Source organism: Mirounga angustirostris, unplaced genomic scaffold (genome assembly GCF_029215605.1).
Source record: "Mirounga angustirostris isolate CCGP_5_RB_7025 unplaced genomic scaffold, mMirAng1.0.hap1 SCAF_17, whole genome shotgun sequence".
NCBI lineage: Eukaryota > Metazoa > Chordata > Mammalia > Carnivora > Phocidae > Mirounga > Mirounga angustirostris.
Genome location: NW_026991725.1, coordinates 14,893,272 through 14,915,144, shown reverse-complemented (window position 1 = coordinate 14,915,144; position 21,873 = coordinate 14,893,272). Strand labels below are relative to the sequence as shown.

At 54.1% G+C, this 21,873-nt stretch overlaps 1 protein-coding gene across 12 annotated transcripts in view; it reads right to left on the bottom strand.

The window, feature by feature from the left end:
• Positions 1-19,473, bottom strand: part of CUEDC1 (CUE domain containing 1) — an 82,315-nt gene extending 62,842 nt beyond the window's left edge. For 2 of the 12 annotated variants that reach the window (XM_064582656.1, XM_064582661.1), the window contains exon 1: positions 19,324-19,453. The gene's annotated coding sequence lies outside the window, so the exon portion shown is untranslated. Of the gene's footprint in view, positions 1-19,323 lie in introns of all 12 variants that reach the window. The other 10 variants (XM_064582662.1, XM_064582663.1, XM_064582658.1 and 7 more) reach the window with 7 other exon arrangements.
• Between the last annotated feature and the right edge of the window lie 2,400 nt (positions 19,474-21,873).

Here is a 21,873-nt window from a genome sequence, read left to right as displayed (position 1 = left end):
TTTATTCAAAAACATTACGGACCAGGGGCACCTGGGTGGCTCGGTCCGTTAAGCGTCTGACTTTCGGTTCGGCTCAAGTCATGATCGCAGGGTCCTGAGATCGGGCCCCACATCAGGCTCTGCGCTCAGCGGGGAGTCTGCTTGAAGATTCTCTCCCACTGCCCTGCCCCTCTCAAATAAATAAATAAATCTTAAAAACAAACAAACAAACAAACATATGGACCAACTGCCACGTGCCAGGACCATCAGGAAGTGGGCATACAGCAGACTCAGCAGACTAGGGCCTTCCCTCCCCTTCTCTAAGGAGCAGGAACGCGTGAAAGAAGGCGCCCCGCGCACGAAGGCATTGCCTTAACGAAGGCAAAGGGCACGGCCCGTTGGGGCGCCGGAGGGAAAGCGAGCAGCTCTCCCACATGCCTGAGCTTAGGGAAAGCCAGGCCCACAGCGGGACTGGGCATTTGAAGCCAACGGTACCTGAGAGGGGCTCCTTCACTCACCCAGAGCAGAGAGAGGCCTGAGCGTTCCTGACTCTCACAGCCAGCAGTCAGAGGGCCTGATGTCCCAACCAGAAGTCCCTCCGCAAGGTGCAAGCCCACCTCTGGGGTCATCAGGCTGAAAACGTCCCCTGCGTCTCAGATGACTCTCGTGAAACCACAAGCGTTTTTCTCCCTTTGCAAAAACCGAATCACATTCTCCTGCCTCCAAACCTTGCCATGTGCATTTCCCTACGCGATGCTCCCACCTGGCTCCTTTCCACCCAGCCACCCGTCCTTCTTTCCCTCAGAATCCTGCTCAACACAAATCTCCAGACAGGCTGGTGCAAGCACAAGAGCAAGGCGCCTTAACCTTGGGCACTACTGACATCTGGGACCAGATCATTCTCCGTTGAGGGGGCCTATCCTGGATATTGGCAGATGTTTAGCAGCATCCTTGGCCTCGAGCCACAAATGCCAGGGGCACCCCCATCCCCAGCTGTGCCAACCAAAAATGTCTCCAGACACACCCAGTGTCTCCTGGGGGACAAAATCATCCCCGTGGACACTGCACTGGAGGGATGGCCGGCAACCCTGGTGGTACACGAGGAACACCTGGGGGGCTTATAAAACCCACCCATGCCTGAGTCCACCCTGCACACACTCTGCTTCTGGTCTCAGATTCCACAAGAAGACAAGAATGTCCGTCACTTTACTAGCCCTTAATGTTCTTCTAATGTGTCGGTTGGTGCATCCGTTAGACTGGATCTCTCCAGAAGCATGAGCTATACTTTTTTTCCTCTCTCCACAAAGCTCCATGCAGTTCCTCCTATTCTATCCTAATTAGAAAAGCTTGAAAAGTTCTTGAGCCCCACCTCCACTCCAACTTCAGATGAAGAAGCCATTTCAAATACCGCCATCTCCCCCAAATTCAACGGCATATGACAAGAAGAATTTACAACCTTTCAAACTTCAAGAGGAAGAGGGGACAGAAGACATGAGGGCCCATGAGAATCTAGCCAGCTGATTTTGCTCCCAGTGTCCAACCTGTGAATGAGAACCCTTCCTGCTCTCCCTTGGGTGGGAGGAAGCTTGGCTGAGCAGCCAGGACGCCCGCCTCTGAACACTCAACTTTGTGGAGGCCCACCCCTCTGGACCAGAATGGAAGGTGCGATGCTGGGGTCCATTAGCAGTACCAGACATTCCAGTCTACCAAACTGAGGACTGTGGTCCTCAGATAGACAGTGACTTGAAAATAATGTCAGCAGACCCAGAATCAGCTGTTTTCTGAGACTGAAAGACTAGGATCTTTCCTCACACATCCCTCAAGGATCCCCAGGGGTATCAGGAGAGCTGACAGACAGACAGAGGGCTGGCCATCATTAACAGTTAACAGACATAGATCTATGTCCTCTGCCTCCTCTCCTCCCCAGACCTGAGGCTGCCCCTGCTGGCCACCTCTTCAGACAAGGCCAGAGAGGAATGTCGTGTCAAGGGAAAAGATCTGGTTATAACCCCACCCTTCCCTAAATGGAAATGCATTCACCACTCACTCATTTGGTAACCAAACATACAAAGGATACCTCATAAATGATGTAGGTGCTTAGTGAGCAGCCAAGCATCCTTCCCGGTTTTTATACTTGGGTTAGCTTAAAGACAAAATGATGGGAGGGGAAGCCAGGGGGCCAGCCCCCCCCCCCCCCCCGCGCACCCCCCCCTCCCGACAGTGAAGGCTATTCAAGCTCCCAAGATCAGCCTTCTCACAAAGATTCACCGGCTCATACATAAGAATACAAATTGCTAATGAGATTACATTACATTTAATGAATGATTTAATGTTTTCTGGGAGATTATAGTCATTTGATATTCATGGCCAAAAAGGATGAGCAAGTCTTTAAAGATCTGCTTCCTGTGGCCCTGGCTAGCTTGCTGAAATCAGTCTAGGGCACCGAGGCCTTCCATTCGGAGGTGGCCAGCGGAATAGTGATTTTTTTTTTCCCCCAAGCTTCCTTCCCTCCCCTCAATTACACACACACCCTGTTGCCTGGAGACTGAACGCATTCCTGATGCTTACGCTTCTTTTCATTCCCCAGAAGCAGGAGCTTTGGAAACCAGGGCCTCCAGGAAACATGCCTGGGGCGGGGGAGACGGGGGACCCGAGTGACACTTCCTCACTCACAGGCCCGCCCTCCCCACTGCCCTCCCTTTCCTCCCCAGGACTGAAAAGCCCCAGCGGGCTGGAACTGAAGGGCTCCCGCAGGGAACAAGGCCCCCTTTGAAAGCGCGTGTTTACCGCAGCCCCGGGCAGGGGTTGCCATGGCCACCGTCCACCTCGGCAGGACCCGGCAGGCCCCAGCGCGGGGACACCCGGCCCCCCGCCCCCTCTCCTGGGCCCCGCAGCTGCTGGGGCGCTGATTTTCCGCAAGTCTTCGGCTCAAAACATAATCCCGAACGAACCGAAAGAGGATTAGGGCTCGCCCCCATCCCCCAGCAGCCCAGCGGCCGCCCCCCTCGGGGGCTCCCCGGCCCGCCCGCGCTCGGGGCGACACCGCCCGCCGGCCGCTAATGGCGTGACTGCTTTCCGTCACTCGTGGTCGCCGCGCCCGGGAGCCGAGCGGGAGCGGCGAGGCCAGCCCCGGAGGCCCCCGCAGCTGGAGCCCCGGGGCCGCCGGGCTGCGGGAGGCCACGGCGGCGCGGCCCCCAGACAAAGGCGCAGCCCGGGGCTGGCGGCGGGGCCCTGCGAGCGGCCCGCGGCGGCCCCACGTTCCTGCCTCGCCCCTTCCCCCGGGAGCGGCCGGCGGGGGCGCAGCCTCTAACTAATTCAGCCCCCGCACCGCGCTGGGCGCAGACCGGCGCCTTCCTCTCGGTCGCAGCTCTCGCGGGTGGGCAGTTTCACAACGGGAAGCACTGTCATCCCAACCCTGGGCCTGCTGTGGCACCCGGAGCCTCCCCAGCGCCCCCCACCCCCACCCCCGGGGCCCAGGACGGAAGGGAAGGAGCCACCCCGAATTCAGCGAATTGCTGCAAGCAGATGGGGCGCGGGAGGAGAGGTGGGCGGGCGCGCGCTGCAGGGGCTGGAAGCTTCACCTTGCACCTGGGCGGTGCTGGCAGAACTGGATTCAGAGAAGGGCCTGAGCGTCTTCGGGCCAGACCCGCCTCTGTCCGCAGTCCCCCCTCGCTCCCTCCAGCTTCCTAGCTTCTCGGGGCTTCCTCCTGCACCGGGCGCACCACACGCCTACACGGCTCCCGTGTTCGTTCTCATCAAAGGGCCTGGGCACGCGGAATCACCGTGCCGTAGGTCCCTGTCCCTGCCGTTGGCCCGCTTTGGCTTCTATTAATCATACCAGCTGCTAGTGTATCGAGCACTCATTTCATGTAATCCCCACCATAACCACATGAGGCAAGTACTACAAATATCCCCATTTCACAGGTGAGGAAACCCGGACTCAAGGAGGTGAAGAAATTTCCCCAGGTCATATAGCTAGCAAAGTGAGAACGAGGGTTCGCACCCAGCTGTCTTAATTCCAGACCCCAGGCCTTAACCCCACGTTACACGGACACATGCGTACACTGCACTGCAGTCTTCGGAGAACTAAGCCCAGAGAGGTGAAGTGACTTGGTCACAGTCACACAGCCAGCTGGTTCCACATCACAGTTTCAACTACAGAAGCATCCATATTTACACAGCTGAGAGCACGCTCAAGGTACTCTCTCTTTTACAGTGTTAGGTCTAATGGCCTGTAAACCTAGCTTGACCCCGGACAATGCCCCAAGCTAGTCCTGTCCATTTCCTCCAGAGGCTCTGTGTGATCTTCTAACAAACAGCTCCTCTGCCTCTAGAAGAGTTTTGTTTGTTTGGTTGGTTGGTTGGTTGGTTTTGTTTTAAGTAGGCTCCTCCAGGTGCCTGGGTGGCTCAGTCGGTTAAGCGTCTGCCTTTGGCTCAGGTCATGATCCCAGGGTCCTGGGATCAAGTCCTACATCTGCTCCCTGCAGAGTCTACTTCTCCCTCTGCCCCCCCCCCACTCATTCTCTCAATCTCTCTCTCTAATAAATAAATAAAGTCTTTTTTAAACATAAAGTAGGCTCCTCTCTCACAGCGTTACAATCTCTCCCATCCCCCTTCAGGGCAGTGCAATCTCCAAGATTCCTAACGAGAACTCGCACACCAACATGCCAGCTCCCATTAACACGGCACTTTACAGTTCTCGAAGCTTTCTTCCAGATATTACTACTCCACACTCCTTGAACCAGGTAGCATGGGCCCCTTTCTGAGGACTGTCTCCACCCCCATGCACAGAGGAAAGCCCCCGAGCCTTGGGGATACCTTCTAGACCACGTGCTCCAGGCTACAGCTGATTGGACCAACGGGAGACAGCTGACACAAATGGGCCAATCAGATTCTTTCGCCAGGAATTTGAATCAGGGTTCGGAGCTACGATTGAGCCTGATGGTTCCTGGGACCAGCGCCGGTCTAGTTGGAAGCTGAGGCCACGACATCTGGCACACATCCACAGAAGCAGGGGCGTCCTGCCGTTGTAGGCAGCCGGGAGGCCAGCCGTATTTCCTGCCCTCGATTCTTCCATTCCCCTGAGACTTCAAACAGCTCAAGCTGGTTTCTGTTACTTGCCATCAGTGGAGTCGGAACTAAGAGATGGGCTGGGTTATTATCCTCCTTTCACAAATGAGGAGAGAGGCTCACAGACTCACAGAGGTCAAGCGACTCAGTGAAAGTCACAAGGCCAACGTGTAATGAAGGAGAGGTTAAGGGGAGCCTAGCTGGCTCGGTCAGTGGAGCCTGCGACTCTGGATCTCTGGGTCCTGAGTTGGAGCCCCGCATTGGGCATAGAGATTACTTAAATAAATAAATCTTAAAAAAAAAAAAAAAAAAAAGAGGGGCTCCTGGGTGGCTCAGTTGGTTAAGAGACTGCCTTCGGCTCAGGTCATGATCCTGGAGTCCCGGGATCGAGTCCCGCATCGGGCTGCGTGCTCGGCAGGGAGTCTGCTTCTCCCTCTCCCACTCCCCCTGCTTGTGTTCCCTCTCTCGCTGTGTCTTTCTCTGTCAAATAAATAAATAAAATCTTTAAAAAAAGAGAGAGAGAGAAGGGGGGTGGTTAAAATTGCTGCTGGGAATCTCCTTCAGTGCCATCTCAGGCCTCCTTCTCTTAAGGGATTAAAGGAAGTGACAGGTGTTCCCTTCCTGCCAGTGTAAAAAGAAAACGGTAACTGGGGCCAAGTGATTAGGCCAGAGGCACTCCAATGGGCTAAAGCCACGGACAAGAAGTACAAAATGCTCGCCTTTAAAGGCACGAGGGCAGCCCCTGGCCCCCCTATATTGCCCAACCTCCCTAGCAGGTAGGTCGAAGCCACGGACCAGTTCTGACCAATGAAATGTGAATGGAAGTAAGGCATGTCAGTGCCTTGCAAGGCAGCTAAAGCCAGGGGCTGCCTCCATCTCTGTCTTCCACTCCTCTGGTAACTCCGAAGGCCCCCTATTTCAGACGGTGTGGCTACAGATGGGGGAGGACTGCCTAACTGCATCAGACTTCCCAGGAGCACAAACTAAGCCTCGACTGTGTCAAGCCACCGGGGGGTCAGGGTTCCATGATTACCACAGCACGGTCTAGCCTCTCCTGACTGAAGCTCACAAGTTACTCAAGCTGCTTCCCTCAGCCCGGTTCCGTGGTCTGCAGGATGCTGCCTCTGTTGGTTTCACAAGTATTTCCAGAGTGCTGTGACGGGGAGAGCCAAGAGAACTGTCGTCAGGACGTCCCCTTCCCTCCCCTGCAGAAGCTCCTCATCTGGTGACCCACAGGCCCCACTCTGGGACTCAAAGGAATAGTTCTACAGGTGCGAACGCAGGCCCTCCCAGCCAACCACTGGCTGAACTGAGCGCTGAGAGGTCTGCCGCCAGGAGGCAAAGGCAGCTTGTCCCAGCGACTCCAGGGGGGTGGCAGCCAAGAGCGAGTTCACACCGGGTTTTCACACCCTGCACGCCGCCAGCCTCGTGGCCACACACAAGTGCTTCCCATGCCCTCGGCACAGAACACAGCAGAGAAGGCATCAGGGAGGAGTCATCAGGAGAGCAGGTGGCCGGTAGGAAACAGGAGCAGCAGAAGACACGACTCATCTGCCCTCACCCTCCTCTGCAGAAGTATCTCCTCTGGGAATCACACCATCCCCCCAACCCCCGGCTTAATTTATTTTAGCCCAAGATGTCCCCAACGACTGAGCTTGTCTCCCATGACCCCGCAAAGCTGAGGACCAACCAGAGACATCATCACTGTCAGGGACTGGTGGCTGGCTACAGTCTCCTTTCTTCATGCCGAAAGCTAGATGAGAAGTTAGCTGGCAGGGTCGCCATGCACAGTTGTGTGAACTGTTCACTTCACAAGGTGCCCATCCAAGGCGGCAAAAGGGGCTGGAATCTAGCCTGTGCTCTGCTTACCAAGCTCGGTAGCTTGGAGAAAGAGTCCCTTCTTCGAATTCACACAAAGGTATACTGCTGGATGCTGAAGCCACAGAAACCTTGGGGTCAGCGCTTCCCCATAAAGAGTGAAGAAGTCTGATGATGGGAATGCACTCTACGGGTCTCTCTACTTTCGTGTATATTTGAAAATTTTCACAATAAAAGTTTAAAACCCCGAACCATTCCACCCAGCAAATGGCTCTGTTACTTGGACAAGTGACATTACCCCTTAGCCCTCTGCCTCAGCTCCCAATCTAAAAAGACAATAATCCCTGGTTCATAGGGTTGATATAGGTACTAAATTGAATTACTTCAAGTAAAATGCTTGACACAGAGTAAGTCCTCTTACAAATGGGAGCTATTAACAGTAGCTGCTGCTGATGGCCAGGGCAGGAAGGAAAACGAGGCAGAGAGGCATTGTTGAGAAAAGCCAACACTCTGGGAAATGTGTGCCATGAAGCCAGAGAGAGTCTGAAAGCACCACCACCCTTTTCACATTCCAGGGGGCTGGTGTGAGGAGTTTCCTTGCAAACCCCTCCCGATCCCCGCAGCCTTCACATTCCCCTGCAGACCCCAGCCTCAGCTCAGAATCCAAATTAAGGTCCACAGAAAGGTCACAAAGAATGTCTCAGAAAAGGAGATGTTCCCCAGCCTCCGGGAGAACTCAGAGAAGAACGTAACTTGTGGGTGGGGCTGGCTGTGCAGGGAGTGCTCACCCCCTTTGCCCCCGCCCCAAGACTCCTATCTGGAGTCCCAGAAGAGAACAAGAGTCCCCAGAGGGTGATCAGGACGACCCAAGGGATGAAGCATTAGCATAGGGAGGGCCCCGGCCACCTTCACAGGATGGGGGTATAAGTAGCCATTCACATCCCTGAAGGTCAAAAGCTATTTTTGAATTGTCTAGTTTTATGTAATGAATTTTTATGCGAATGTCTTCAAAATTATCACTGCTGTGTGTGAATTTCACCAGTGGCTTGTCATTTTAAAAGGACACTTTACACCCCCTTTTCATTTCCCCGTAAGGCCTATTCGTTCCCCAGAGCCTCACAGGGATAGCAGGGCTGAGGGTGGCCGTGAGGGGAAGCTGAGAGCCCCGGAGGGACCTCAGCCTCGGCTTGAACCTCCAGGCCTCTGCCCTGGGAGACCGCCGCAGAAGGCTTCTGGTTTCAGTCAAATGCCATCGCACTCACTTGCTCTCTCCTTTCTTTCTTCTTTTCCAGGATGCTAGCTAAGAGGATGATTCATTCTCTTATTAAGTCAATTCATGAGAAAAAAAAAGAAGTCACGCAAGTTTCCAGTCCTCTCTTCACTGAACACAAGCCACTCTGTGGTGCATCCCGATATGCACTTCATAGAAATCCCACGGAAAAGCCCATCCTTCACCTTTCCTTTCATGTCGTAAGAATTCACTATCCTTGGCAAGTTTTCTAAGTTTCTAAAGCTGTCACAGCTGAGGGCCGAGTTGGGATTTAAAGACAGGCTTCCAGATAAAATGTGATAAGAAGAGGAAAGAGGCACGTGGCTCTTAAATCCACAGACGGTGCACTCCCTCATGGCAGATAGTAACAATCCACCCAGAAAATGTCCTTCTCTGTCCCTGCCACTCTCCTCAGCTCTGTCCCAAACTTAGAAACAGCTGTTTCCCTGTAACTCCAAAAAAAGCTCTCATATGCTCCGTCTCCTCAATCTTTCCAACACCGTGATCTGTACACTTAATCTACCTCCAGGCTCAGCTTATCCGTCCCTCAGCTCTTCAAATACGAAGAGGAGCAGTCAAAGAATAAGAAGCCCAGCACTATCACGGTACAAAGCCCTCTTGTAAACACCATCTACAGACTCAGCAACCTGGCTTTCTGAGTTCGGATCCCAGTTCCTCAACTCGCTGTGTGACCTTGGGCAAGTGGACTCAACCCTCTGTGCCTCAGTAAAGTGGTGATAATACTACACTCACGTAGGGCTGAGTAAATAAATTAATGTGTTTAAGAAGGTGCCTGGCAGGGGCACCTGGGTGGCTCAGTTGGTTAAGCGTCTGCCTTCGGCTCAGGTCATGATCTCAGGGTCCTGGGATAGAGCCCCCACATCCAGCTCCCTGCTCAGTGGAGAGCCTGCTTCTCCCTCTCCCTTGGCCTGCCCACCCCCCCGCCTGTGCACTCTCTCTTTCTGAAATAAATAAATAAATGATCTTAAAAAAAAAAAAAGAAAGAAGGTGCCTGGCATGCAACAAGCCATGGAATAAATGTTCGCTATTATTATTAGACCATTGCAACAATCCGTGGTAGGGATTATTATTACCAGCTCTGTTTAGCAATGTGTTCGATAGCCACTTATTGTTATGGATATAATATAATAGCTTAACGTCAAGAAAAGTATAGATTTTAAAGTTAGGTGATCTGGGACACCTGGGTGGCTCAGTAGGTCGTGATCTCAGCTCAAGTCTTGATCTCAGGGTTGTGAGTTCAAGCCCCGCACTGGGCTCCAGTTAGGTGATCTGCTCAGAATGACACAGTCCATACGTAGCAGGGGTGAGACTGGATCTTTGGTCTTGGGACTCCAAATCACAGGCTCACAAATTTCACACTTTCACATGCTCCCTCCCTTAATTGGGGAAATTTGAGAAGTGCCATGGATCAGCATCAAAAACAGATTTCAATTCTGTAACCCCCAGAGAGCGGCAGTATCTCAAGGGAATGTTGCACGATATGCCACATAAAATTAATTTCCATTTGTTTCCACATTCTAAGAAAACATACCAAAGCAGCCTCACAGAAGGTGCCACCCCATCAAAGGTGTCAAAAGACGCCCTCAAGGCAGAGGCTTATACCAGCCTCAACAATGTTCAGACTAAAAGGGCTCCCTCGGGAGGCTCCTAGGCTGTCAGCAATTTGCCAAAAAGGTCATGAAATCGTTTGGGAGCACGTTTATGCAGGCCTGGCCTAAGCCATGTGGACTTCTGCCAAGCCCATAGTTTTTTAAAAACACGCACTGTCTTCACCCTTGATAAATAGCAGCCAGGCTACAGAAACATTTCCATTACACCCAAAAGCCTGCTTGCCACCACAACTCATCGTAATGGATGTTTCCAGGTTGAGAAGAACTCTTCCATAAAAACATCGAAAAACACCCCAACCTTTCCAGCAGAGGTAACCAATCTGGAATTTAGGGAACCTCTAAGCACAAGTAAACGGTATTTGTCAAACAAATTATGTGGTAAACATATGCTCCTGCCCAAAGTCTAATTCTATCTAATAAATGGATTAAGCCCATCTCTTCTAGCTCTGTTGTGAACATTCATCACGAGATTTCTACACACGCGCTTCCATAAATGTTCTTCATGTCGTAGATCAAGCCTGATGAAGTCACCTTCTGGCCACGCTGGAGAGCGAGGGGTGAAGAGCGTTCAGCATTGTGGCCCTGGCCTGACCACCAACGACCATGTGATTTCAAGGACCGATCATAAAAACAACGACAGATGTCAGAAGCAATGGCAGCGAACATTCATGGAGAACTTACTAATATGCCAAGCACTGCGCTAAGGACTTCGTAAGTATTTGATTCTCATTAGCAACCATTAGGGAATGTCAATACTCTCATTGTGTGGGTCAGGAAACCAAGACTGAGAGATTGAGTAACCCGCCCCCAGAACGCGACAGCAAGTATCGGAGGCTGCATTCAAACTCATGTGCTCAACCACATACCATAGGGCTTTTCGAGGTGCCTGAACGACCCAGGATTACAAATTCCTCTAGGAACAGTCTGCGTGATCTTCAAAATCCTTTCTGGCTTTAAAATTCAGTGATTCTCTCTTTTACTTCTTTATTATTATATTTTGATTTATTTAAATTTTTTTAGAAAGAGAGCAGTCAAGATGGGGAGGGGGGGTGCGGGGAAGAAGGGGCAGGGAGGGGAGCAGAGGGAAAGGGAGAGAGAGAATCCCAAGCAGACTCCGCACCCAGCGTGAAGCCCGACCTGGGGCTCAATCTCATGGCCCCCGAGATCACAGCCCGAGCCAAAAATCAAGTGTCGCTTGCTGAATTGACTAAGCCGCCCAGGCGCCCCTTACTTTTTTTTTTTTAAAGATTTTATCTTTTTTTTTTTTAATTTTATTTATTTATTTGACAGAGAGAGACATAGTGAGAGAGGGAACACAAGCAGGGGGACTGGGAGAGGGAGAAGCAGGCTTCCCGCGGAGCAGGGAGCCCGATGCGGGGCTCGATCCCAGGACCCTGGAATCATGACCTGAGCCGAAGGCAGACGCCCAACGACTGAGCCACCCAGGCGCCCCTAAGATTTTATCTTTTAAAGTAATCTCTAGGAGCACCTAGGTGGCTCAGTCGTTAAGTCTCTGCCTTCAGCTCAGGTCATGATCCCCAGGTCCTGGGAGGGAGCCCCGCATCAGGCTCCCTGCTCAGTGGGGTGCCTGCTTCTCCCTCTGCCTCTGCCTCTCCCCCTATTTGTGTTCTTTCTCTTTTTTTTTTTTTTTTTTTTTTTTTTTTTTTTAAAGATTTTATTTATTTATTCATGAGAGACAGAGAGAGAGAGAGAGAGAAGCAGAGGGAGAAGCAGACTCCCTGCCGAGCAGGGAGCCCGATGCGGGACTCGATCCCAGGACTCCGGGATCATGACCTGAGCCGAAGGCAGACGCCCAACCGTCTGAGCCACCCAGGCGCCCCTGTGTTCTTTCTCTTGCTCACTCTCTGTCAAATAAATAAATAAGTAAAATCTTAAAAAAAAAAAGTAATCTCTACACCCAACGTGGAGCTCGAACTCACAACTCTGAGATCAAGAGTGACATGCTCTCCTGACTGAGCCAGCCAGGCGCCCCAGTGGTTCTCTCTTTTAGAGATAAAATGAATTTATGACTTGGACAAATAAAATGCAGTGACGCGCTGGGACTGCTAAGAGGGATGTAACATCTGTGTGCGCCTCCCCCAGATCCAGTCAGGGGAGAAGAACCGCTGGTTTTCTAGGATAATGATGCCCCGGGAAACAATCAGACTGGCCCCAAACCGCCTCTGGAAAAATGACAGCTTGAAGTTCTTACAGGATGCCCCAATTTGCAAGGGTCTGCAAGTTCTCAACTGTCAGCTCGCAAAACTTAATTCGACTTCTTCTTTTTTTTTTTTTTAAGGAAAGTCAGTTGCAAGGAAATGTGCACAGAAGGACGCCAGCCCACAGTGTACGTGGGTCCTGTGGCATACTTATGCCTTCCCCTCAGGTCTACACCTGCTCATGGAAAACCCACCTCATGCAGGTACTGTGTGTTTCACGGCTTCCCTATGACCTCTCAGGCCGTGGCTCAGCAGTCACGGAACCGTGCGGGCTTGGGTCCGACGTGCGCCCCCGGATATCCTCCCACGCTCCCTCCCTCATCACCCTTCCCAGCCTCCAGGCACACAGACACTCCCCAGCCTCCTTGCCGGGCTCCTCTGATGCATCCTCCTGCCCTCCCTGCTCAGCACAGGAGCTCCCTGCCCAGTGGCCGGATGGGGAGACTCTGTCCCAGCTCGCAGGCTCGCTCAGCTCCTGGCACAGCCTGAAACCGAAACTAATCTCAGACCTGAACAAAATGAAATCATTTCCTATGCCTGATCGCCCTACATGACCACAGAAAATCTTCCCCCAACAGAGCGCCGAACCAGAGCTCTGTCAGGTCCCCCTAGAACCTACTGCTGTCTTTTTTTTTTTTTTTGTAGTTTTTAATTTTATTATGTTATGTTAGTCACCATACAATACATCATTAGTTTTTGATGTAGTGATCCATGATCAAACCTACTGCTGTCTTAACAAACAAGGGACAACGGGGTTAGAGGAGGAAGCGGAGTCTTTTCTGCCTCTGCTTTGCTTTAATTGGCCCAAGTCCACTTCAATTGACCCCAGCAAGTAAAGCCCACCTCCGGGTATTTTAAACCCACTGTTCAGCACCAGTTCATGTTTGGCTCCTTCTTAATCAGATTCTCTTCGGAGAGCAAGCCATGTTCTCTTCAGAGATCTCTGTAGCCCTCTTGCCAAAGGCAGTTTAGAGCACTGTATCATGGGCTTTTCCTACATTTGAAAAATGCACCCTTTCCTTTCGTGCTAGGAACCCCAACAACAAACCTAAAACATTATAAAGGAACATTATAAATGAACATAACGTCAGCCCTTGACGATCTTTCAAAGAACTGTACGTTTCGAGGAAGATCTGAAACTGCGCTGTGTTCATTCGTCTCGCCTGCCCGCCCCCCCCCCCCCCCCAGCCCCGCACACTTTGGGACACCTTTCTCTGTGGCTGGGGGTATTAGATAAAGATTCTGCTGCTGGCTTAAGCAAAACACACGATTGGAAGGACAAAGGCACCAGCCCAGCAAGTGTATGGTAAAAGAGTAATAACTTTTGGATTGTCTGCGACTCACTTTTGATTCAGCAAAGTTTACTGAGGGCCCCAAATGTGCACGCAAAGCCCTTCTAGGGGTCAGGCCGGCAGGGTGACGAGGATGACCCAGTAGCTCCAACAGGGAACGTCATTCTCAAAAACATCTTCTGAGCGGAGCTGGCGCTTTCCGCAGCACCAAGAGCCCAAAGGTCAACCAATTGCAGGTTTCCTGCAGCCCTCTTCACAGGGCTTGGCCCCCACCCTGCAGGCCCTCCCAGGAAGCATCCCCTCTGACTGGGAGCAGTGCAGGGCAGGACCCCAGCTGTTGGGCAGATGTGCTTTGTGCCTTGGCTCACTGGCTGATGGATGAGCCGCTCCACGTTACGGGGCTTTCTTCAGTCACTTCCTTGGTAAAATAAGGAGCTAGGCCAGATTTGAGCAATCTTCTAGCTCAAAAATTCCAGCTCCTTTTACCCTCCTATGGCTGAGCTGACACAGACCTCTAGGGGCCTCTACCTCATCTTCCTGTCTCCAGATGAAACCTCTTAAACCACCAAGACAAATGAAACTTGTTCCCATTTCTAAAGACCTTCAGGGGAGGCCATTCCACTCCGCTCCTATGAGTCATTTCTTCTCACATCTCATATCCGATCTGCAAGGAACGTTTTCCTCATACCTTACTTGAGTCCTTCCTCTGCAGCTTATATGCATTTGCCTCTAGTTCTGCTTCTAAGTTCGGAGAGACAAGAGTGAATCACTGTGCTCTGAGCAGTAACTTTTTAAAAAAAAAATTTTTTTTTTTAAAGATTTTATTAATTTGACAGAGAGAGACACCGTGAGAGAGGGAACACAAGCAGGGGGAGTGGGAGAGGGAGAAGCAGGCTCCCGGCCGAGCAGGGAGCCTGATGTGGGGCTCGATCCCAGGACCCTGGGATCATGACCTGAGCCGAAGGCAGACGCCCAATGACTGAGCCACCCAGGCGCGCCTAAAAAACTTTTTTTAAGTGATCTCTACACCCAAGAGGGGGCTCGAACTTACAACCCCGAGATCAAGAGTCACAACCTCTACGGACTGAGCCAGCCAGGCGCCCCTCTGAGTGGTAACTCTTAGGAGATTTTTATTTCTTCTTCAGCAACTTCACTGCAAGCATTACAGGAGGCGACTCTTAAAAACCACAAGACATCAAGGAAGCCAACTGCACTTCCCGGTTCCTGCCTCATCCCGGCCAGCATGTTGCCAGATCCAGAACATCTGACCTTCGGTTCTAATCAGAGTTCACAGTGTGATGGCCTCCATGGCCAGATCAAAAGCCCTGGAGACTGGAGCCATCTTTACCCTTACTCAACTCAAGTGCACCCTCTTACAGGAAGCCTTCCCTCTCCCAACTCTTCTGGCTGGCAAAGCGTCCCCTCTGCAGCGCTTTGTCTCACAACAGTACTTGCCATGGCAACTGGAGTTCTAGGCTAACATATTTGTGTCCCCTACTAGACCATAGGCATCTTGCGGGCAGGGGCCGTGTCTTAACGACCTCTGTACTCGGGGTCAGGCCCCAGTAGAGTGCCTGGCCCTTGGCCAGTGGTTCTCAGCCAACTGAACATTCCAGGCATGTTCCAGTGATGTTTGAACGTTGCATGGGCAGCTCTTCAAGCACAGCATGAAACCCTTCAACCTCCCCCCACCCTCCTCACCTCTCCACCCCCAGCCCAGGAGCGGTCCCTCCGAGAATTTCTCTAAGGATGTAAGCTCTGTAACCAGCCCTCTTGGATTCAAATCCTGTTCTACCACCTTCTAGTCATGTGATCTTGGGCAAGTTATTTCACCTCTTTACGTCTGTTTCTTTTTTTATTTTTTTTTAAGATTTTATTTATTTATTTGACACAGAGAGAGACAGCAAGAGAGGGAACACAAGCAGGGGGAGTGGGAGAGGGAGAAGCAGGCTTCCCGCTGAGCAGGGAGCCAAAGGCGGGGCTTGATCCCAGGACCCTGGGATCATGACCCCTGCCGAAGGCAGACGCTTAACGGCTGAGCTACCCAGGCACCCCAACGTCTCTGTTTCTTAACTGAAAAAATAGATATACCATCTCATAGAGTCTTGTGAGAATGAAACGAGCTGATCCATGAGAAGCACTTGAAACGGGCTGATCCATCGCCAGCACTCAGTGAGTGTTGGAATGACCATTCCCCAAATCTTTTCCTGCCCAGAACCTCCCTCCACCCTGCAGCTTCCACTCTTGACTGCATCTCCAGCCCGTTCCCATCCCCACTAGAGGCCCTTCCTCCAGGCCCTCTTTGCCCTGTTCCTCCAGGACTAAGGTTAGCATCAACATAAAAGTGATGCAACTCTCCTAACTTATTGTGATCCTTCCCCGGCTCCCTGACCCCCACCAGCTTACAGGGCAGAGTCTCCAAAGAGAAGGGGGATGAGCTGGTTCCACAGCAGGGCTACGGATGCTGAGTCATTCGACACCCAACTATGCTTCTCTCTTGTCACCCTTGACATTTCAGGTTCCCCGTCTCCCCACCGTGCAGTCCCCTTTGCTCATAATTCAAAAACCTCACCCCACTCCATCTGACCCCTTCTAAAGCCAGCCTCCGCCACTACAGTCTTTACCAAAGATCTTCCTTAACAGTAAGAAGCCTCAGAACACTAGCACCCATGTGCGGAAATAATAATAATAATAATTGATGATCGCTTCTCCACTAAAGAATTACACCACACTCTTTGTCTGGTATACGTGTTAGATCTCCTTCCACACTTTCTAAAGCTGAGAGACTGAAGCATTTACAAAAGCAGAATGGAAGATGAAGGGCTGGGCCTCTCACTTCAGATCCGACACTCTGAACACTGAGCTTCGACAGGGAAGGGCACAGAGGGGCCCCATTACCTCCTGGGGGGAGGAGGTTAGAGGGAGCTGGAACTTTTTTCTCCCACCCATCAGTCCTCAAAGACACTGGGTGCCACCATCACAGAAATGAAAAGGTCACATTTTTACAAGGGAGCTTATGTTTACAGGCACTGTTCTAGCATTTCTCATTTATGACCGGTTTTAAAAAATAAGAGTCATAGCCGCATGATTAGGAGCGCGTTATGCTGCTCTGACCCACGGGAGGTGCTCCCACGGGAGGTGCTCCCCGGGAGGAGTGAGCCGCCACAGCCAGCACCCTAACTTCACCAACAGGTGCTGTCCACGGCAGCGGCGGACAGGCAAGTCCTGGCCACTGAGGAACGTGAAGTTGTAGTCATGGCCACAGGACCCTTACATCTCACCAAGACAACCTCCAAGTCCCAAGTTCAGGGACTTGGACCACCGCCTCTCCAAGGCCCTCTGTGGCTCTTACTTCCGGTAGGCACACGAGCCTACAAAATGGAGGCCTATCCTCCTCCAGGCCATCTTACATAGTCAGGGGTGATCCCCGTCTGACTCCCAGCTTCCTGCCCCCAAGGCTTTTGTCGCTTACCGCTAGGATGGGGGAAAGGCAGAGTAAAGGTGGGAAGCTCCCAAGGAGGACACAAGTGTGAGCGCTACTATATACCAAACACTGTGCAGGAGAGTTAAACAAAGCAAAGCCCCCATGAGTAACCTCTGTCTGGGGGCACCTGAGTCTACGAAGGGCTTCCCAACACCAAAGCAGAGAAGTCAGAGATGGCCGGCCCTACTAAAGGCTCTCCCAGATCCCCAGCAAGCGTAGATGCCACAAACACCTGAGCAGCCAAACTAGGGAGCTCTGGCTAAGAAAGACAAGGCAGGCCACGCCTCCTGGGGGTGCCCTGGGACTGGTGACAACCCTCTCCTCTAGCCCCCACTTGCCTTTTTAAGTCCAGAGGGATCTAAGGAACCTACAGTACCTAGATCCTGGCCTTGGACAATTCTGCCCCAAAACCTCCTCAAGAGGAGGAGTGTTTCCACACTTACACCCCCCACTGCAGCTCCTTCTCCCACCTCACCCCCACTCCCCCAAGAATAAGCTGGGGCTCTTAAAGCACCTGGCTCCTATACCCAGTAGAAACACCAGAATATCCATCCCATACTCTAACCCTGGTATCTGCCTCTAATTCAATAGCACTGTGGCCCCGGCCCAGGGTCCAGAGCCTTCCCACCACACAGACAGCAAAATCAGCCCCTGGAGATGCCCTCCACCCCATACATCCGCGCCCATCCTCTGACTAACTGTAGGGAGCTGGGAGCTGGTCCAGAGGTCCCAGGTCTCTATGGCCACAAGCCCAAAGTTGCGTGAGAAGGTCATGAGAAAAGACCTCTTGGGAGGTCTACTCTTCACACCCTGGGATTCTTTACTGACCCGCTACAAAGGAGGGAACTGCTCTGAATGGCCTATGCGGCACCGGACTGAAGATCAGGGGATCTTAAAAGGGGTTCCAGTTCCAAAGGGTATGGTAACATTCTGAGAGTGCCTACAAAACGTGTCCCTGCACACACGCATGCTTGAGGCAGGAGGAGTTGGAGCTTTCACCAGATTCCCAAAGGGGCCCGTGACCCCAGCCTCTGGCCCCAAGGTCCCCTCCTCGTCATATTATCACTCCTTGGCCATCCTAGTTGACCAAGGTCTCTCTCCTCTTTAAGGATGTGCCCAGGCCTGAGGCACCACTCCTGTTCCCTTGTCGCCTGCTCCTTCCAGCTGCAGAAAGGGGACAGGAGTGTTTCCGACCCAACCCTCCTGCGCACACCTTCAGCCTCCTGGTGACTTGAGCCAGGTTTCTCTCTCCATTCCAGAGAGGCCACCCTCCATTCAAAATAGAGGTCCCAACGACATCGACCCTCAACAAGAGAGAGGGCCCAGTTTCACACTTGATCCCACAAGGGGGCCAAATCTCACGGTAAGATGACTTCCTCCACGAGAGAAGTCCGGTGTCCCTCTCCTCCTTTCAGGCATACATGGCTACCCCCACCCAGGCTGTAAAGATAAGCATGCTTGCCAAAGAAAAGGGATGAGAGGCCCTGAACATCTCCCTGAGTCCTTTCTCCTGGACCAGGTGGCTCAGGAGGTGCAGGATAACCAACAGGGTTATTCCCCACGCTCAGTGGCACTGCGGCCCCCGGGGCCAGGTGGGGAGCGAGATGGTCTCCTTGCATCCGGTACCACCTCTAGGACATCTTATTTCTAAACTCCCAGTCATTCCCCTCACCCTCCACTCTCACCAAAACCAAAATAATAAAAATGAAAATAATGAAATAAATAATAAAGGAACATCCAAAACCTCCTTCCCCCTAAAACAAATTCCTCTCCGGGAATTTATTTTCAGCATAAATTTCCTGCAGCCCAAACTTCTTTTAAGTGGAAAAGAAACGGCCAAGCCAGTGCTGGGTGCAAGGCAACAATGCAAGGAGAAACTGAAGTGGAAAGAATGAATAAACGCCAACACCCACCCCCTGGAGCTTGGAGCCCGGGGCACACCGAGCCGGAGGGGCGGGGGAGCAGGGGCGGGGACAGCGCGTTCTGAACTTTCCCTAGCGAGCCACCGGGAGATGCAGCTCCCAGGGGACCGGGTGGGACCAGAAAGGGCTGAGCCGACCTGTGACATCGGCGGGGACAGGAAGCCAGCCTCCCCTCCTCCTAGAAGGAGCTCTGCCCCCCGGCAGGCGCCCCCCCACCAGCCAGCGCCCCCAGGCCCGGGCAGCGCGGCGAGGGGCGCCCACACAAAAGGGGGAGCGGCCGCGGCGGGGGCTCAGCGCGGCGCCGGCCCGAGGAGGCCTCGCTGCCCTTCCCCACGCCGCCCGCCCGGCCGCGACCACCCCGGAGCCCCGCGCCCCGCGCCCCGCCCCGGGGCCCGCCCGGCCCGCGCGCCCACGGCCTGGGCGAGCGGAGGGGGCGAGGGCCGGGAGCCGGCCGCCCGTGCGCCCGGGGCGGCGCGGGCGCCGGGGGAGGCGCGGAGGCAGCGCCGGGAATCAAACTCGCGCCCGCCCGGCCCGGCCCGGCCCTCCCGGCGGCGCGGCGGCGATCGGCGCCCGAGAAGGTGGGGCCGCCGGGCCGGGCCGGAGGCGGCTCGCGCGGGGGAGCGAAGGGGGGGTCTTACCGAGCAGCCGCCAGGCGCGTCGGCTCCCCGCGGGCCGGCGGGGTCGGCGGGGCCGGCGGGGCCGGCGGGCGGGGGAGGGGCCGCGATCCCGCGCCCGCGGCGGTGGCGGCGGTGGCGGCGGCGGGCCCGGCGCGGCGGCGCGGCTGGGGCGCGGGAGGCGGAGAATGCGAGGCGAGGCCAGCTTCCTAGCGGCGGGCGGCGAGAAATGCAGCTGTCCCTGCGCGGCCGCCGGCGGGGCCACAAGTGGGGCCGCGCGGGGAGGAGCGGGGCGCGGGCGGGGCGCGGGCCGGGCCGCGGCGCCCCCAGACCCGCTCGGAGGACCGATCCCCTCCGAGGGAGGAGGGGAGCAGCAATGGCGTGGAGGCAGCGGGGCAATCGCGGGGCCGGGGGGCGCCGGGGCAAGGTTAGCAAGGTCCCCCGCCCCCGGTGTCCCCTCTCCGCACCAGCCGCCCTGAGTCCCCGCTGGCGGGCCGGAGGGCGTGAGCGACGAGCCTCGGTCTCCCCCCGCAGAGCGGGTTGCGGGGCGCCCTGCCCCTCCCTCCCTCCCTGCTTGGGGACCGGCGCCGGGAAGGCTCACCCGGAGATGCGGGGGCGGGGAGGGGGCGGAGGGGGGCGGGGACCCGAGCCCTCGACTAGCAGGGGAACCTGAGAGCCGGGCTGCCGGGGCGGGTGCGGAGCGTGGACGCACATCTGGGCCCGGAACGGCTGAGGTGTGGGGGAGGGGCGGCCCCTGGGAGTCAGGGCTCGGGAAAGGAAACCCAGTGCTGAGGTCAGAGGAGATGGTGAGGAGGGGGTCAGGAGATCGAAGCTGTTACCCATCACATCATCAGATCCGTTCTGCCGTCTCCCCAGCTCCTCCCGGCATCCCCGGTCACTTCAGGGGCTCCTGAGCCCCGAGATTTTCCACAGAAGAACTTGTTCAATAAATGGGAAATCAATTTTGTTCTTTTTCCACGTGGTTTGGCTTCAAACTCCAATCTGAGGGTGGGTAGGGTGGGGCGGGGGGCGACAGCCCAGCAGCCTGCATTGAAGAGGAGCTATCTAGGAGCTCTGAAGACGGTGCAGTTCCGGGTCTGCATCCTCCTCGGAGACAAGCGGCCTTAGAGACCCACTTCCCATCTGGGCCCAGACTCCAGGGAATAGCCCCCCTCTCCTCTTCTTCTGAGGGTTTGCAATCCCCTAGCTCTGCAGAGACAGATCAACCTGCTCAGCCACAGAGACATCTGATGGTAAAAACCACAAACCAAAGTGCCCCAGCCACCATGTGTTTCCATCATTTGCATGTCAAGGGAAAGTTTCTTTAGCGAGTTGGGAACCTGGGAGGGGGAGAAACCTCAGCACCACCCTCCTTGGGGACATCAGACACCGGGTTAGCCTGATGAGCGCAGCTCCAGAACTGGGCTCCCAGACCCTCTGAGGATCTCCACTCTCTGCCCACACCCTCTCCTCATGCTCCTTCTCTTGGTGATACATTTGATTTCAGGGGGGCCCTTGAAACCCCAGAGGTAGTCCCCTAGACCCCTAGACCCCAGGTTAAAGATCCTTAATCTAGACGGACTGACTCACGCCTCCATGCTGACTCCTGGCTCCAGTCCTGAAGTTGTAACGGGGGGCTTGGGGTTGATCCTCTTTGCCAGTCTTCTAGATCGTGTATGTCATCGCAGGTGTTACCTTACTCCTATCCACAGTGCAGTTGGTCTACCACTTTTCTGCTTACTTGCAAGATCCTTCTGCAGTTCCTCCCTGTCACCTTGGCATTTCAGAGCTGGGAAAAATGCATGGGCAGACTTGGAGATACCCCTGTTTGCATTCCCCTCTGAGTGTTCATAAAATCCTTTAATGTGTTATTAATAGAGTCATCAAATGAAACCAGTCACTCAAATGGATGCTCTTCCTTGAAGGACACTTCTTGGGCAGTGCTAACCTACTCTTCTGTTCAGGGCTGTCTTCCTGGAAGCTTTTCCTCAGTCCCCTCCCCTGCCTCTCATAGCCCCCTGGGTAACCTCCCTCACTCCCGCCACTGCCTCTGAGCTGCAAGTTCCCCGGGTTCCCAGGCCAGGCCTGCAGGTCCCCTGGACATCTCACAAGTAAGGAGCCTGGAATCCAACTCAGAGCCCTTCCCTCCCCAGGCCTGCCCCTCCTCCTCTGGCTTGGCAGCTGGGAACCTCAGTCCTCAGTTTCCCTTGCCCTACGTTCTATTGATTATCGAGTCCTGACCATTCTTCCTCCACCCCCACCCCCAGCTTCTGCCCTGGGTCAGGCCCCTATTGTCTAAGTTCATCTCAGAGGATGAGATGTCCCTGCCATTTCAAGCCCAACCCTCCTGCTCCAGGAGATTCCATCAGTTCTTTCTTTCTCCCCTTCCCTCTGCTTCATACCTACAAACCTGAAGGATGCCCGCTTTTTAAGAAGCCCTTAACCAGCCGCGGCTCCGCCACACCCTGGTTCTCTCTTGCCCATTCCTCAATAGACTTCCTCTAAACAGAAACCAGACATACTCTGTCTGCTTCCTCAGTGCCCCCTGGATCCTGCAGTCTGGCCTCTTTCCCC